Genomic DNA, 18,555 nt, shown 5'->3' with positions numbered 1-18,555 from the left:
CCTCTCTCTTCCTTTTTCTCTTTCCATTGTTTTTGACCAATAAGAAGTGAGAAAAACAAGGTTGTCAACAAAGTTGTCATCAAATGGATGTCAAAATATCATTACTCAATGAAATTAGTATTTTTATCCTGTTGTTATATACATTGTTAAATTTTGACTCTTTAAATAACATTGTGTTGGGTGGGTCCCTTCTCAAGTGGGACCACATACTTATTTAAAAAAAATAAAAAAAATAAGTGTGTTATGGGCTAGGCCCACACGTGATGTGTTTGATGAAATTTGTTGATGACACGTTAAAAGAAAGGCTGAAAAACACCGGTAAAAGATGTAAATGCTCCGGCGACAGTTAACTATCAAGGAAAAGAATCGACGATAGTTAATTATCGAGAAAAACTTCGACATTTTACTCTCGCCGATTCCAACGGCAGTTAACTGTCAATGCATTCTTTATACAGAAACAGAAGCACCGGAAACATATCACTTAAAATTTTTGAGAGACTAAATTAGATATTCACTCTTATTTTTAATAATTGTTTTTTCTTCTAAAAATGAAATATTTTTCACTCAATTGAAAAAAGGAACTTGAATAAACGTTGTCAATGCTCTAAAAGAAAATAATTTATTCAAAAATCTAAATAAATAATAATTTATACTATACCCTTTTCAAAAAAATAATTTATTCAAAAATCTAAAAGAATTTTTTTTTATTTCTTCAAAAAAAATAATTTATACTATACCCTTTTCAGCACTTTTGGGCTTACTTTTTCTTTTCAAAAATTCCCTAAATTTTCAATAAAAATAACACATGTAACAAATAGATAAGAATAAATTTAAATATTAAGAAAATGTAACAACACGATATGAATATATATATATATATATATATATATATATATGATTTTTTTTCATTATCATTTAAAAAGTGTAACAAACTAAATGAGTATATTTATAGTTACTTTTTTATTATCCCAATTATACCCTTAAACAACTTTTTCTAAAATAAAGATTGTTGTTGGTGTTATTGAAATAGATAATTATTGAAATAGATAATGATGTTTAATTTTGTTTGTTATAACTAGAAAGCAACAAGCATTTATATTTTTAGTTTTAATCAAAATCAAAATTTTATAAAAAAACATAGTTCATAATTTTCAAATTTTAGCGCAGTAAAAAGAGCGGAAAGACGGACACGTGTTCTTCTTATAAAAAAATAAAAATAAAATACCTTCTTAAAACTTTGAAAGAGAAACACAAAGTTTATAGAATTAAGGGGAAATTGCATCTACCTCAAAGTCTTTTTAAATGATACAAACACCCCCTCTAATTTTAAAATAGACACCAACCTCCCCTTAGTTCTATTTAAATAAACAAAAACCTCCCTCTTCTTCTAACACCGTTTGTTTTCTCCGTTAAGGTAAAAAAATCAACTTATTCCATTGTTGAAGTCATTCTTCTACCCATTGACAACACCTATTAGTAAAATCAGAATAGCCAAATTAGTCATTCTAAATTCCGATATAGATCAATTACGTTAAGTCCTCCATTGAATGACCTTATTCTTCTTGTTCTACACATTGTCACCTCCATTTATGATCCCTCACTTAAAATATATTTATCCAACAAATTAATTGGAACAGAAAACATGTTTTCAATTTTAAACTTGCAATTGGAGAAAATGATAAGTGATGTTGAACAAAAAGAAGTACCGTAGTGTCAAGAATGAAAAAAATAAAAAATGTTTAAAGGGCTTTCAAATTTGGTGTTTATTTTATTTTCTCGGTGAAAGTTGACAAGTGTAAAGAATAGTTAGTATAAATTCAAACAAGTTGAAGACAAATTACACCCTCATCGGCCACCACAAAACTGATTATTGTTATTATTGAAGAATTTGGTTGAATGCTTAATAATTAAGTTGATATTAAAATATATCAAAATTCTATAAGGATTTGTTTGTAACTAAATGGAACAGTTAACATAGTTAACTTGAAGGGAGGTTTTTGATTATTTCAAACTAGAGGGGAGGTGTATGACATTGAACTAAACCTCAAGGAAGGTGATTGTAATTTTCCTTATAATTAAAGCTCGGTTCATTGAAAGAGGCGGCCAGACAACTTTCCTCGTTTCATTTTCATTCATTCAACCTGTATCAACGCACGACAAGGTGTCGTTCACCCTCTTCTAGTTCTAAGTCTAACCCCACACGGTTCATTTTTCACATATATTTCGAGTGAATAGGCTTTTTAGTTCTCAAATTTGTATGGACCGGTCAAATTCATCCTCAAATTTTTTGTAATAGCTAATTAGTCCTTGAATTTAATGGACGTCCATCAAATTGATCCCTCCGTCCAGTCTCTCCGCTAGGAAGGATGATTCATCAATCTACATGCTGAGCAGGGCAATTCCTAGGGTTTTATGGGCCTCAGACATAATATGATGAAACGGTCCCTTACATAATACATCATAATTTTTTTTAGCTCCTTGTTGTGATTTTATTAGCTCTTCATTTCGCCATTTTTTTTTCGCTTTTGACTACCAGATAAATGTCTTTTAGGCAACATCTTAAAATAAATCAAATACTCCATATAAACCAAAACAAAACAAAATTTCATTGAAATAGAGAACAATAGCACATGCGAAGTAGACTGAAATTTTAGGACCTGAAAAGTAGAGACTAAAATTTTGGCACTAAAGAACAATAACACCAAAAAAAAAAAAAGTATATCAACATGTAATTGATTAAATTTTATACTTTTGTATACATAATTCTCCAATGTTAAACCCATAACAACAATAATACTTGATACAAAATCAAAACTTTTTAGAAGAATCAAAGATACAAGAACTCCTTTGTATGCTACAAGTACATCATTCCTCTTTTTATATGCCACAAGTACCAAGTTCATTATGATGATACAAAATCAATGTTCGACTGTTGTTAACGGTGTGCCTTCAACAGGGGCGGATCCAGACTTCAAGTATACGTGGAGCTAAAATTTCAAACAAACAATAATGCAAACTATAATAAAAATAAGAATTAACATTATTTTTTGTTGAAACGAAAAATTTTATTCATCGACAAGTTAGGTGTAAGACACACCACCAACTCGCGGGAAAACAGGAAAAAACACGATATTCGACATTCATTTGATTAGTTTGTTTAAACAAATTAGCCTTAATACTTTGGTTTGGGTTCATGAGAGAAAAACCCATATCTACACAATCTACATGAGAAGAAGTAGTCGCATGAGTAGCCAATCTATGAGCATGCCTCCAATCACCAAAACCATCCCCCACATAGTGATCCCCACCACTTTTAGACACATTTTTAAACAAAAAACATGACAAACAAAACGCTAGGTCCTTAGATTCACTATACTCAATCCAATCATACAAATTAAACCAATTCTTACAAAATCTACGTCTTTGTCTACCATGATCAGACCAAGGGTAAACGAAATTGCTAGGTTTATAACGACCTTTTTTAAGGTAAGCTTTACGTACCTCATCTTGGATGTTAGGATGATAGCTTGAAATTGGAGACCTAAGTCCTGGATCCGTTTCCAACAAATTGTAATCAACAACTTGAATACCCTCATTGGCCGAGTTAGGTGTAACTTCATTTTGTGGTTCACTTGGATGTCGAGTATTTGATGGTTCTTGACTAGCCGAAGAACTAGCTTTGTCTCTAGAAAGCACGGGAAAAAATTTCTTCATCCTATAAAAGTAAAACACACAATCATTGTTACAAGTAACAAGAATATCACTAGTAATCATAAACAATTCTTAGTATAGTTTTCTACCTTATGTTCATTCAAATATAAGTATGCAAAATGTGTACGGGAGAAGCTATATTTTAATGTAATTTCAAATTGACAACCTTATCATTATATGATACACCTCTAACCTCTTTATGATGAAATGATTATATAATTGATTGAAAATGAATTTTTGGATACGAAACAGAGGCGCCAGCCTATGTTCTGCTTGAAGGATGCCAACAACAGTGTTCTTGCGATACCACTTATTAATTAGAAATTAACATTGCATACAACACGAATTCATTTCGAAAGGTAATAACATGAATCTGTAACAATTAATTAGTCGAATACCTACTCAAAATCAATATAAAACATTCTTAGTAAATGATTGATGTCACTAAGGAAACCCTAACAATTTTAAAACCCCAATTTTAAAAACCTAAAACAATCAATTGAAGAATGAGGGGGAAATTGCTTACCTTAGAGTGAGAAGTGAGAGTTGAGAAGTAGGAGAAATTTGAAATTAAGAGAGATGGAGAGCTGAGATTGAAAGAGATGGAGAGCTGAGAGAGAAAGGGGCGTGTTTGTTTAGTTACGGTACAGCCTACAGGAAGGAAATTGGAATAGAAAATGAAAGAGAGTGAGAGTGAGACACACAGCTGTCTTTTGTTTAATATACCCTCCGGTCACTATTATAAACAAATGTTTGCATTTTAGATTTATTCATTGAATGATGTATGTGACCTACAACAAAGACCATATATATCATTAATTGTTCAATGAACCTAAAGTGTAAACATTTACTTATAATAGTGACCGAAGGGTGTATATAAAAAAAAAAAAAAAAAAAGGGGGAAAAGCATGTGGAGCTATAGTCCCACAATGCTCCTACATGCATCCGCCCCTGGCCTTCAATGGTAAATTTTAGCACACTTATATCAATAATTTTATCACACTTATGATAAGAAATCGCCTCACTAAAATGAATGAGACACATATTATTTCTGACGGTTGATATCTCACTTATGATGGCACCCGAAAACATCGTGTGAAAAATGCCCCGTCCATCCTATATATTATTGATCAAAACTAGATTTTTGACCCGTACTCCGCTCGGGTTTATTGTAAAGAAATTGACATACGGATAATAAAATGCAGTATATAATTGGTAACAGTGAAAAAAATAACACATGATAATCTATAGTAGATAAAATAAAACACTTCATAAAATGTATGAAATCTGAAAATATTTGCTTCAAAAAAAAGGCAAGAGGATAGGAATAAAATTGGTGCGATGCATTTTTTAGATGGAATTTGTTAGTTAAATAATTGCAAACCTAATTTGCAAATAAGCGGGAAAAAAATTAGGTTAAGTTGCTGCAGACTTAACAAAATTAATAAATAAGGATGAATAACAACAATAAAAACGGATTGGACCACATGATCCTGTATGTGTGTCACATAATCATAATAAATTATACGTTTTTCTTTTTTTGTCGAGAAACATAAACTATTGGCTATTTGTCAAATTATTTTTGTACATCAATTGCTCATTTTATATCAAGAGAGGTGTGATAGACGTGATAAACAAGCACATGGTTGGTTCAATTAAATTGAGGGTAATGCTAAACTATTAAAAACAAATACTTATTTTAAAAAAATCATTTTTAAAAAAAAAAGTCATAATCTATCTAAACTGTAAATAATATAAAAAATATTCTTCTTTATAAATTATGTATGTACATGAGTGAGTGACTAACTAACTAACTTGTGTTGCTTTTCGTTAACCACTAATTAGCTCCTGTTAACAAGAAGGGTTAAATATGTTTGTAGTCCTTACGTTTCATTAAATGTTTTTAAAATCCTCACGTTTTATCTCCGTTATCAACATTAGTCTCTGCTGTTAATTCTCTAACGGAATGTTGATGTGGCAGTTAGTGGATCCCAATTATTTTAAGGTTAAATATGTTTATGGTCCATACATTTTGTATGACTTTGAGGAATAATCCTTATTATTTTAGGGATTTTAAAAACATTTATTGAAATATTTTATGGTCATATTTTTGTTAAAAAAGTCTATTTTTTTTACAATATTCAACACATTTATGTACAATTTTATTAAAAAGTACAAAAATTAACTTAAAAGTAGGGACCAAAAGTAGTGATTTAGAAATTTTATAGGAAATAAAAGTTGAAGAATTTTTTTAGATGGATTAAAACAAAATCATATTTAACGCTAAACTAAATGTTTAGATTTGCACAAAAAAAAAAACATAAAAATAAGGGTTAAATATGTTTTTGGTCCCTATAAAATGGCGACCTTCTAAGTTTAGTCCTTACTTAATTTTAATACCTTTTTTAATCCCTACAAAAAAAATTTACTTATAATTTTAGTCCCTGCTAAAATAAATTTTGTTTAATTATCCTTAAACTCTTAAATTTTTTAACGATTCTTTTTATACAAGTTTAGAACACTATGAAAGGTTCATTTACTAAAATCTATAATTTTTTAACATGAAATAAATTAAATATGAATTTTTTAAAACGACAAAAGTTTAAGATATAAGTAACAAAAATATGGACGTAGAAATCAAATTTTTGCGAGATTTTTTTCGGAGGACCTTTTAATAACGTTCTTAACACGCCTGTAAAAAATTGTTGAAAAACTTAAGAGTTTAAGCATAAATTAAACAAATTTGGATTGAGTATGGACTAATATTGAGTACAGAAATTTTTTGTAGGGATTAAAAATGCTATTAAAATTAAGTAAGGACTAAACTTACAAGGTCGCAATTTTGTAGGGACCAAAAACATAATTAACCCTAAAAATAAAAGTCACCTTTATTATAATCTACCAGTCCCCTTTTATGAAATCCATTTTCAGAATCCATTTTCACTCTCTTATCTCTCTAATCAGTTAGTTAATCTTTGAGCAATGTTGAAGAACAGGTTCGTTTCTTACTCTCACAATTTTCTCATTCCATCGATTCTTTCTCTCATTCCTAAATCCAATGATTTTGATGTTAACGATCATGTATCCTCATTCCATCGAATGCTTCGTATGAATCCTACCCCATCCATTGTTGAATTTAACAACATTATTTTAGGTTCCAAGTGGTGTGATGATTCTTGTTAATCTTAACAATGGAACCTAAAATCTTGTTCAATTCAACAATGGATTATTATGTAAGATTAAAACGGTTGATGAAGCCTTGAATCTCTTCACAGAAATGCATTGCAAACCTAATACAGTAACTTACAACTCTCTTATTGATGGTTTGTGCAAATCTGGGAGAGTTTCTCATGCTTGGAAGCTTCTTGATCAGATGCATGATAGAGGCCAACCTCCCAATGTAATCACTTACAATTCCTTATTACATGCTTTATGTAAAAACCATCACATTGACAAGGCAATTGCATTGGTCAAGAATTTTAAAGACCAACATGCACACTTATTGATGGATTATGCAAACAAGGAAGACTTAAGGATGCACAAGTGATTTTTGAGGATCTTTTGATTAAAGGCTACATTGTATCAGTCTGGACATATAATATTATGATCAATGGTCTTTGTTTAGAGGGCTTGCTTGATGAAGTCGAGGCCCTGTTGTAAAAAATGGAAGACGATGGATGCATTCCTAATGCTGTAACTTTTCAAACAATTGTCTGCGCTCTCTTTGAAAATGATAAGAACGAAAGGGCAGAGAAACTACTGCGTGAAATGATTGCTAGAGGTCTTTTGGAAGAGAAAGACTAATTAAGGTGATTTCTTGTTGCATATTTGGTTATTTTGAATTTTGATGAAAGTGATAGAATTGTTATTGTTTGTTATTTTATTTACTTATAGTTGCATTTACAAAAGATGATGGACTACACAATGTACTCACTATTAATTTAATTTTAATTGAAATATGTGTTATGTTCATTTGGGTATTTTCATGATACCAATAGTTCCTTAACTAGAGCTAGAGTTGTTTGTGAGATTGAGTTCAACAGTGTATTTGTGCTATGATGTCAGTTAGAAATTTGCTGAGAGATTATATAAAGTAAGAATTAGAAATGAACTTTCTCATCAGTTTTGGAAAAAGAATGTTAATAGAACTCATAAAATCCAAAAACAAAACTGTATGTTATTGAATGGTATAATGATGAGCTCAAGAGCTCTGTGAAATCTCCTACTAGAACTCAACGCTCTTAACCAGAGAGAAATCTCTCCTAACCAACTCTCTTAACAATATCTCTAAGTGAATTATTCACTACCCTTTCCTGTCTTTTATAACAGAAAATCCCCTAAAACCGCTCAGTGCTAACTAACTTTTATTCTCTCTCCCTAGCCCTACTTTTCCCTTTTAGGTTCCTATCAAATGCATATCACTCTATTCTTTCTTTTTATCAGTTTTTGGAAATGGCTTGCTACAAAATCGAAAGGTAGAAAGTTTGACAGATTTTATGGTTTCCAATAATATGAACTATCTGGCTGTCTAGAAACTAGATACAATTTGCCCAAAACAAATATCCAATTGGGATAAATAATTGAAAAAATCAATGTCAGAACATGTAAGTGGATAACAATTAAGGTTCCAGGTTTGTCATGTTCCTTCTTTATCACCCTGGTTTTGAATCCTGTAGGGTTCTTGATATTTCAATCTAATTAGAGGTCAATTCTAAAAATTAACAGGGGAGGTAACTCCCGACACATGGGCCAATTTGTTTTCAAAGGACATTTGGAATGAGATTATAAGCTAGCATGTTTTGATATTTCTGATTATTTTTCTGGTTGTGCTATAATTTGTTGATACCTTTTCTGTCTTGGAGTATTTGTGATATTTTTTGTTGTCTTGGAGTATATTATGGTGTGTGGTAATCCACGGAATACTGGGTTCCACATGGTTTGAGGATAAAGAAAGTAGAGGATATTGATGCTTATTGTTTCTTACTTACTGACATAATTTATACTTTGAGGCTGGCTAAATGAGGGGATGGATTTCTGTTAAGGAATGGTAAGAAAAGTTAAGTGTGATAGTGGCTGCTATCCTGCAGTGAATGAATTGGTGTCTAAAAGAAGGTTAGAATAGATAAATTTTCAAGGAGACTTTCATTCAATTTATAAGTCCTTAGCTTCAAGTGGCATGTGCTGGTTTTGGTCATGTGATGTTAATCTTGGGAATTTTATATTTTGACTTGGGTGGAACATGGAACTCTTATTGTTACAATCTGAGCATGGAAAGTTTCTTGCTTGGATCTTCATGAGTGATAGTCTACACTCTACTTTCATGATTCTCTTGGGCTGATTATTTCATTTTGCGATTATGTAGGGTTGAAGAAGCAATTGTTGTAATGCATAAATGGAGCACGATGGAGGTGGAGTGTGTCACTGAGGAATCAAATAAATTATTGGATGTTGCCAATTTTGATTATTTCTGTCACTGTGAAATGTTTACGCACTTCATAAAGCCGTGTCTTGTTTTTGATGAGGCATGATGGATGTTGTTTGCTATTCTCCGATGCTACTTTTGGTGTCGATAGTCTATGTTGTTTGGTGTTCACGGATCTTGCTGCCGCTTTTGGTGTTGATTGTATATCTAGTTTGGTGTTCATGGATCTTGCTGGTCTAGGAGTATCATAGCGTAGTGTTAGAGTAATTATATTTTTCTTTTTATTTACTGTCATAGTTAAAGACAATGTTTCTGTAATTACTCTTGCAGTATGACTTAAGATTATATATAGTGTATGCCCTATTTGGTTTCAGATTATGCTCTCAATTATTTGGAGGTTTCATTTGATATGCTAGCTGGTTCATGTTCTAGGCATTTGGAATTCTATCTCGTAACATAAATTGGATGAAATCTACCCTTTTCGTGGGTAGGAAGCATTTTACTCCTCATGTTATAGTTTAAATTTGAGTGCAATTTGAGGATTGGTAAAACGGATTTGTGCATCAGCTGCTTCCTGTTGAGTACATCAATTGCTTAGAAAGGAAAAAGGTACGTTCTATTGAATATGAGTTGATTAAAACAATTATGACAAGACTTTTAGATATTTTCACAAAAATAATGTGGGGCACTATTATTTAAATTTTGATTGTATCAAGCATAATTCATTGCGGAGATAGGAATACTATAGAAATCTTAAATAGCTTAATTCATGGAATTTTTGTCAATTTTTTTAGAGATGAATATTACTTGTATTTATCCAAGAAGCTTATGTTTCTTCCATGATTTTAGTTACCATGATCCATGGTTATCAACTGTTGAAATAGCATATACACATTACTACCCTCAAGTTGCTCTCTAAATGGCCTGCAAGAAAAAATAGTTTTTCTGGTCTATGAGTTTTTCTGTGTCCCTAGATTCCAATCGATCATGGATACTGCCTTCTCACTAGTTTTGAAGATTGTACCTTTGAATGGCTTTATTGGCCTCAAGCTCGCCAGCCATACTCTCCAGAGATCGTTGACTACATAAATTCCCTTGATGCTGAAGAAGATATTGCCCTTCTGAAGTTTCATGGATGGGATCTGCCACTCGAATGCGCACGCACTCTCCGAATCTCGACCATGCTTCTGAAAAAAGGAGTGGAGAAAGGGATGACCCCCTTTGCCATTGGAAGCCTAATGTGCCGAGAATCATTGAACAAAGAGTCTGTGATTGAAGGAATTGTTAAAGCAGCACTTGATTCTGTTCTTCCTGGTACTGGTGAAGCTACTTTTATGGATGCTGTTTCTGAGATTATGGACCAGCACCTTGATAAGATCACCAGCAATTATAATTCTTAATGAAGTTGAATTCTGCTATAAAATTTGGTACGTGTATGTGTACATGTATTCTAGTACATAACTATAGCCAATGATTGTTTTTTTTTTTTTTTACTGTTTTCACAGTAATGGGTAATGACTCACTTGGTCTGTGTCCCTAGATTCCAGGAGAATTGATTATTTGGGTAGGGGGGGGGGGGGGGGGGGGGGGGGGGGTCTAGGCAAGAGGATTTCTGATAAAGGACAGAAATAATATATGGATAAAAGTAAAATAAAAAGATGGATTTGGGGAAAGGAATGGTAAAGAAGGCGTCACACCCACTTCTAATCCAAGAAGGAATGCTAAGCAAGGAGGAATCGCCACAATGGTAAGGAAGCCATTGATAAGATTCAATAGACAAGTTCTAATCCAAGAACTCAGAGGAGAAAACTCTCACTCAAAACACACATAGTGTAATTTTTATCAAAATTCTACATATCTTATTTCATAGAAAAAGTTACAATTTATAGAGTTTTGGCTCTAATAAACTCAACAGTCCCTAATTAATTCAAATAAAACTTATAAATTAAATCCTAATCTATATGGCATATAATCAGCCTTACAAAAGTATAGCCATCAAATAATTCACGTTACTTGCTTGTTGTTATCTTCATTTCCAATTGATAGAAGTTGCTCCAAACAAATTCCAAAACCGCTGCAAGCTACCACCTTTAAATGTAATTACTATTAAGCTGCCACCTTTTAATTCTAAAACCGTTACTTCCATAGAATTATTCTCAACTGATGAAAATTGGCTTTTCAGTAGTGAATGAGAATTACACTTCTAATGATTATGATTAAAGTTTGTAATGCATGTGTGGTCCTAAATATATGAAGTGCCAAATAATTTTTCCAAAAATGATGTGCAGCGCTTCATCATCACATAAAATCATAGTAGTAGTAATAAGCTACTTGATTAACAACCAAATTATTATATTTGAAAAAATAACATGCTGACTTGGAATTAAAATGAATAAAATATTCATTTTTCATGTATTTTTTTTATAGGTTTCCTTCCACATGCTTAAGGAACTCATGATCACATCAATTTCAGAAATTGGTTAATCATTTTGTAAAGGAGAGGATATTCTCTCTGGAAGGAGTCTCTGACTCTGGTTATAGCTTTTTTGTAGTGCAGAGCATTCTGCTCATCTCTTGTACCTCAATAATTCACATTTGCATTATTGACTACTACTGAGTTCCAACACTATCATGGTACGACAAAGGAAATTGTGGAATATTTCACTATTTCCATCAAAGATATACTACAAGTAAAATAAGATTTAATACCTTCCTAATAACTTACCAAATCCTCAGGCCAACTCTATTGCTTAGACATTAGTCACAGCGATAACCATACCCTATCTTATTTGAGTATTAAGTGTGAGTAAGAAGTTTTAAATTGAATGAAAAAGAGAATGCTACATAACATATTAGTGAAACGACCTATATATGTAATATTTTAAAGTTTTTGGTGAAGATATTGTGTCTCTTAACTCAACCTGACGATTCCTTGTTGTTTTAGGCTCTCCTCGTGAGCCAACACTTCTGTTGTCCTCTTTAGTTCTTTTGCTGTTCTGATATGATGCTGCTGCTCCATTTATTATTGCAATAAGTTCTGTTCTCAAATGGAAAGTATTCATTTATCACAATTGTTGGCATTGAACCAAAGCTCAATAAGTTCTTTGGCTGCTCTATTTTATATATTGATTGATTTGTGAGGACTGCAATGAGCAGGAATGGAAATCTTGGATACTTTAATAATGCAAAGTTGGTGGAAATTAAAAACAAAGTGAAAACTGGCAGCTTAAGATTGTAATGACTGATTAATATAAACCTAGCTATTTTCATGTGACCTTATAGGCTTATATATATATAGAACCAATAATTTAAGCCTAACTATTTTTATTTCCATATAACCATACATCATAAGCTGCTGCCTGTTTTCCATAAAGGGATGGAGTTTTCCTTTCTTATAGAGCTTCAATGATGTTGAATGATGGAGAATCAGTGACAGTGATTAATTCAGAGAAAATTGCTTTTCTGACATACAAAAGTTCACAATGACACAAGTAAAATACTTAAATGCTCTAACTACAGTTGGGCTAACCGGCAGCAGTTAACTACCGTTGGTTCCAACGGTAGTTAACTACTGTTCATATTGATGAGAGAGAAAAGTATCTCCAATTCACTTTCTTCATTCTTGTGGGTTTGATTCTTCACACTTGCCGTTGTTGTTGCTCTTTTTTAGGAACAAGAATGAGTTTCAATCACATAAAACAAAGGATTAAATATGTTTTTGGTCCCTATAAATATATCAACTTTTCGTTTTAGTCCCTCAAAAAATTTCCTTCAACTTTTAGTCCCTATAAAATTTTCAATCACTCCTTTTGGTCCCTATTTTTAAGTTAATTTTTGTATTTTTTAATGAAATTGTGCAGAAATGTGTAGAATATTGTAAAACAAATTCCCCAAAAAAAATTAGAATTTTTTAACAAAACATAAATTAAATATGAATTTTTAACCGTAAAAAATATAAAAATTCATAATAAATTCATGTTTCGTTAAAAAATTCTAATTTTTTTTGGAGAGATTCTTATAATATTATGAATTTTTCTGCAAAATTTATTCAAAAATATGAATTTTACATATGAGTTTACTTTAAAAGAGGGACCAAAAGTGAAGATTGAAATTTTTTTAGGCATGGCAATGGGGCGGGGTGGGGACGGGTATTACCTGAATTTTTTTTTCTTCTGACTCTCGGTCCAAAAAAAATGATACATCTACCCTTTGTTGAAAAGTATTGATAAAAATACCCTTGTTAGCCAAATGAATTGGCGAACATAGTTTTTCTTCAATTTTGTTATACATGTTTTTTTTTGAAGACATCAAAATGGATTATATTAACACCGGCAGTGTAGCCACATCAGTACAAGATGTACCAAAGGGTCACCCCAAAAGAAAACAGTTACACAATATTTACAAGAGTACGGTGAGTCGATACCCAAACATAACAAAGGGTTCGACCGCCACATCTGAGTGTCATACATAAAGGAGGCATTATTAGCCTTTAGCCACCACAATGAATGAGATTTAACCTTTTCTAATAGCTGTTCTACGGTGTTTTGGATATGATTAAAAATTCTATTATTACGTTCATTCCAAACCACCCAGGCTCACAGTAACCATAGAAGCTGAAGGAAAGATATGCGCGTCCGTGAATGCCCTGTACAATGAATAAACGAAAGAAGTGCTCACAGATGTCATTCGGTTCGACACCTGAAACACCAATCCAGGACCTGATTTGACACCATAAAGGCCCGAAGCTAGCACAGTGAAGGAACAAGTGCGACACTGATTCGTCGTTATCACATCTAGCAACGCAAACATCGGTATCTGCAGTAATCACACCTCTTCTGACAAGATTAATTTTGGTTGGCAATCTGTCCCGCAACAACCGCCAAGCAAAAATGGGGACCTTCAATGGAACCTGCTTATGCTAGACAAGATCAATCATTCCACCCGTTGGAGGGTCGTTGGGAGTAGTCAGAATATGATAGACACCTCTTACAGTGTAACCCCCTTGTATGTATGGATTCCACTGCCACCTGTCAGAAATGTCAGACTGCAAAACAATATTATTAAGAAGATGCCTACACTCCTCCACCATCACCTCCTCCCACGCCCACAACCGCCTCCTCCAACTCCACGCCTCTCCCCCATCCTCCCAACCTAGATTAAACATGTCAGCCACCGTACACAATTTATTATTCGATAAGTCAAAAAGGCAACTAATGTAACGCTCGTTTCAATTATTTAATTATATTAATGAGTTTTAGATCATATTTATATGATTGGCGTGATTTATATGAGATTTATGTGATTTATGTGATTTATATGATTTTAGAGAAATTTATGAGACGTTGTGACTTATTTTATTGTTTAATAAAATAAGATTCGAAAATAAAATAAATATTAAGTTGTGGGGTTATTTTGTGAATTTAGAAAGTTTAGTGGTAGAACGAGGAATAAGATAAATTAGATGAGGGGTTATAAATAAGAGAAGTTAGGTTAGAAAGACATAGAACGCGTACGATCAGTTTTTGGTGAAAAAGGGAGAAAAAGACTAGAGAAGAGGAGAAGACAAGGGAGAGCTGCGATTTCATCTTTCTAAGGTAAGGGTGAGACTAACATTCAGTATTATTAAGTCTGTAATTCTGATAATTAGATTTAACATGTTGTAGGTTGAGTTTGTGAGAATTTGAGAATTTGGGTTTGAAGTCGTTATAGGTTGTTAGTTGAATAGGAGTCTATCAAATTCATGTCCAGTTGGTGTTCAGTTCATAGAATAATCATAGGTAGAGGTTTCTATCAATTTTGGAATTTAGGTTGATGAAAATTGGGATTTAAGAGTGATTCTCAAGTGAAAAACGCATTGTTAAACTGATTTTTGAACTGAAAACAGTTCAAAAATTTAAGCCTAACTATTTTTATTTCTATATAACCATACATCATAAGCTGCCGCCTGTTTTCCATAAAGGATGGAGTTTTCCTTTCTGATAGGGCTTCAATGATGTTGAATGATGGAGAATAAGTGATAGTGATTTATTCAAACTGTTTTGCAGAATTGCCTTAAATTGCATATGCCAAGTGGTCCATGTGTGTGACCAAATGTGTAAAATAATAAACCAATGAAGCAGCTATATGCACTTGCCCACGATGGTTTCATGATGTTTTTGTGTTAGATGGGGTTTTCTGGATATAAAAATTTCTAGGTTTCATATTCCTAAAAATAAAATATTTCTAGGTTTCATAGATGAAGATAATTTCTGGGTTCAGATAGAGAAGGAATGGGTTTCTATTTTTTCTTTTTAAATAAGACCTACTTTATTGAAGATGTTACAAAAACAATGTATGTTTATGGTCTAATGGTTCGCTGGATTTTGGCAAGACTAATTGTACTAATATTTGGCGATGGATTAGGGTAGTATGGGAATATGTTCTTAAGGGTGTCATATGGAATACTAGTTTAGAGACCCGGCGTTGCCCGGGTTAAATATTAAATAGTAAGTTTTATAAGTTTGTGTGCACGAATACACATGTAAGCATATTAGATTGAATTTATTTAAATTTACAATTATAATAATATCTTAAAAATATATATAAATGATGAGATGAATGTCCAATGCAAGAATAAAAAGTGTAACAAAATCAATAATGAATTAGTCCAAGTGGTAAGAGTTTTGGGTCCCTTTAAACATGTGGTCATGGGTTTGTTTTGTGACCCATGCGTATGAGAGAAAAAAATCGATTGAAAGGGAATAAAATTGGTGTTTGGCAAACCTGAAAAAGGAAAAATGTTAGATGAAAAGAAGGTTTGAGGTTTATGCTTTTGCTCAAAATATGTAAATATGTGATTAACAAAAAATTATTTAATTATAATTAACATTTGCATTAGAATATGCTGCTAAAAGATAACATAATAACTAATCGAACCTTTTTTTTATCAAAAATAAAAATTAATCGAACCCTTTTTTTCCTCAAACATAAAAACTAATTGAATGATACAGTGCTAAAAGATTAGTAATAACTAATTGAAGTTTCTTTTCCTAAAAACCAATAAACAAATTGAAGTCTTTTAATCATAAAATAAGATCATACATGTAAACTTTGTTGAAAGTATTATGCGTAGTTTGTTGAGATATTTTTGCTACATAAAATATTAGAAATTCAAAAAAAAATTAAAGAAAATATTGAGTGGATAAGATCAAAATGTTGTTGAGATATTTATGTTAAATAAAATTTTGGTTTTTAAAAATAGAAAAAATAATAGAAATATTGAGAATGAACGAGGAAGTGACACGTGACATAAAAAACCGTACTTTATATATATACTATTGATTGATGATTGATTGATTGATTGATTGATGTGTAGTTTGTTGAGATATTTCTGCTACATAAAATATTAGAAATTCAATAAAAATTAAAAAAAAAATATTGAGTGCATAAGATCAAAAGTTTGTTGAGATATTTATGTTTAATACAATATTAGTTTTTAAAAATCGAAAAAATAATAAAAATATTGAGAATGAATGTGGAAGTGGCACGTGGCATAAAAAACCTTACTTTATATATCTACTATTGATTGATTGATGTGTAGTTTGTTGAGATATTTCTCCTACATAAAATATTAGAAATTTAATAAAAATTTAAAGAAAATACTGAGTGCATAAGATCAAAAGTTTGTTGAGATATTTATGTTAAATTAAATATTGGTTTTTAATAATAGAAAAAATAATAAAAATATTGAGAATGAATGTGGAAGTGACACGTGACATAAAAAACCTTACTTTATATATATACTATTGATTGGAGACGTTATCCAGGTCTGCTTATGGTCTAATGGTTGGCTGAATTTTGGCAATATTCTACATAATATGGTTAATCAACCACTTTCATGGACTTCTCCCCTACAACTGATATCCCAATTTTCACGTGCAAATGTTACTTGGGTATTAGACATAGTTAAAAATCTCATCTGTTGTGGTATCTTAATTTGATTCTTTCTAGTACTTCCCCGTATATTTGAATATCACAAAATTTATTTATATTTTTTAAAATGATTGATAGAATAGCACACTTTTTTTGTCATAAAAAAGTCTTTCAAAATTCCTTGAAATCCCAATCCAATACACCCCCTTTAGTCCAATGAAATTATTTCTCTTTTATGATTTTTTCCTTTTTATATCACAAAAGGTTAAAAATAATAGGGTTAATACCTCAAATAGCTCTTGTTATTTGGATAAGGTTTTAAAATAACCCTATAAAAATAAACGCATGGATTCCACCACTATAATTTTGGATTCTTCATATTTTAACTTTTTACATTAGATATTTTCAGACTTCGTCTAAATTACTTTTTCAATAAGATGAGGGTAAAATATGAAAAATCTACAATTACAAATGTCCTCTCGAAAAAAATTACAGAGGTGGAATCTTTTTTTTCCTTCGTCTTATAAGGCTATTTTCTAACACCGCTCTAATGATAGAGACAATTTGAGCTATTAAACCAGAATAATACAAAGTTGGTAAAAAAACGGCCGAATTCTTATGATTAGAATATTTTACGTGACCCTGTTACTAAGTGTGTTAAAAAGACAAATACAATACATTGATGTAGTGAAGAGACGTTTAAACATAATTGATGGGGAGAGCATGATCTTTGCTACATATATTTAACTAATATAAATAGATCATGATGTTCGTTACATACAAAGAGGAAAAAATATGGCTGAAATTCTCAAGTTATTTTATGCTATGATCCTCTTTGTTTCGCTATTTCTTGTAGCAGTGGACATTGGTGGTCAGTCATTTTTAAGAGCTCGTGTTTACTTTGTACACAATCTTTTATACCCTTTTAATCATATTCTTATACTCTCTTTTTTTTCTTTACAGCAAGTTTTGGATGTACTGAACACATGTTAGCGCAACAATGGAAGCTTGAACCCTAAGCAACTGATCACAGTTTTAGGGTTTGTTAGGGTTTCTGGTTTTGTGTTGATTTAAGAGAATGAGAGAAGAGAAAGATTATGTGATTGGAGAATAGAAATTGTATTATTGATACTCAATGAAAAAATATACAAAGGATGGGTTTATATACACACTACTTAAAGCACAAGTAGCAAACTATAACCCTTGTAACAAACTTTTTCCAAACCGTAAATGGGCCTAAAGCAAACCGTAAATTGCTTACAAACAAACTAACAAAGTGTAATTATCAAAACTAAACTTGAATTATCACTAAAACTAACATCCTCCCTTAATTCAAGTTTCCACTTCCTTCATTCCAATCAAACTTCGAGCTTGATGAATCTGTCAACCTTCAAAGCTTTTGTGAATATGTCTGCAAGCTGCAGCTCAGTTGAGCAGTGGACAATCTGCAAAGCACCTTTGTTTACTTGCTCCCTCAGAAAATGGAACTTAGCCTCTATATGCTTGCTTCT

At 31.7% G+C, this 18,555-nt stretch overlaps 2 long non-coding RNA genes across 2 annotated transcripts; both read left to right on the top strand.

Moving 5' to 3' along the window:
* Window positions 1–8,099: 8,099 nt before the first annotated feature.
* On the top strand, window positions 8,100–10,556 carry LOC146922839 (uncharacterized). The gene is made up of 2 exons (XR_015012609.1): window positions 8,100–9,742; window positions 10,108–10,556. It is a non-coding gene; the product is annotated as an uncharacterized LOC146922839 (long non-coding RNA).
* Window positions 10,557–17,770: 7,214 nt separating this feature from the next.
* On the top strand, window positions 17,771–18,211 carry LOC146922838 (uncharacterized). The gene is made up of 2 exons (XR_015012608.1): window positions 17,771–17,915; window positions 18,008–18,211. It is a non-coding gene; the product is annotated as an uncharacterized LOC146922838 (long non-coding RNA).
* The last annotated feature ends 344 nt before the right edge of the window (window positions 18,212–18,555 follow it).

The sequence above is a fragment of the Medicago sativa genome, chromosome 5, assembly GCF_051527215.1.
Source record: "Medicago sativa cultivar Bolivia chromosome 5, Bolivia_mono, whole genome shotgun sequence".
NCBI classification, from domain to species: Eukaryota; Viridiplantae; Streptophyta; class Magnoliopsida; order Fabales; family Fabaceae; genus Medicago; species Medicago sativa.
This window is presented reverse-complemented; position numbering and strand designations above follow the sequence as displayed.